Raw genomic sequence first — 763 nt, 5'->3', positions numbered from 1 at the left:
TTTGAAAAAAATACCTTGCATGTCTGCAGGATGAAGTACGGTATCATTACCCCTATTATAAAAAGGGGAAAAAGCACTGACAGAGATTGAGCAGCTCCCAGGGGTGTGTACCCGAAACACAGAGCTCAGTGATATTGTCTTATAAACACTGCCCACTGGGGTTTACAAAGCACAGCAAGTGGAATATAAACCAGCTTACATGACATACTGCTACACAAAGAGAAAGATTCTATTAATTTCACACATTGTGTCCAAAAAGCTATATACTGCTTATGGTGCCATTTTTGTGATAACCTAATACATTTGCATATAAATTTGAAAAATAGAAAGATGGGCTACTTCTTACACTACCAGAATGGTGCACATTAAATCATTGCACATCTTCTATAGAAGACCAGTCTCAGCCACTGTATGTCATACAAATGCCAAATTCTCACCATCACACCTCACCATAAGGTAACAAACTGAATAGGTTACTCTTCATTAAAGAGATGTCCAATTTTGCAGCCTCTATGGAAAACGGTATGGAGGTTCCTCAAACAGTTGAAGATAGATCTGCCATATGACCCAGCTATCCCACTGCTGGGAATACATCCAAAGGAATGGAAATCATCAAGTCGAAGGTATACCTGTACCCCAATGTTCATTGCAGCACTCTTTACAATAGCCAAGAGTTGGAATCAGCCCAAATGTCCATCATCGGATGAGTGGATACGGAAAATGTGGTATATCTACACAATGGAATATTACTCAGCTATAAAAA

Source organism: Galeopterus variegatus, unplaced genomic scaffold (genome assembly GCF_000696425.1).
Source record: "Galeopterus variegatus unplaced genomic scaffold, G_variegatus-3.0.2 Scaffold10913, whole genome shotgun sequence".
Taxonomy (NCBI): Eukaryota; Metazoa; Chordata; class Mammalia; order Dermoptera; family Cynocephalidae; genus Galeopterus; species Galeopterus variegatus.
This window is presented reverse-complemented; position numbering follows the sequence as displayed.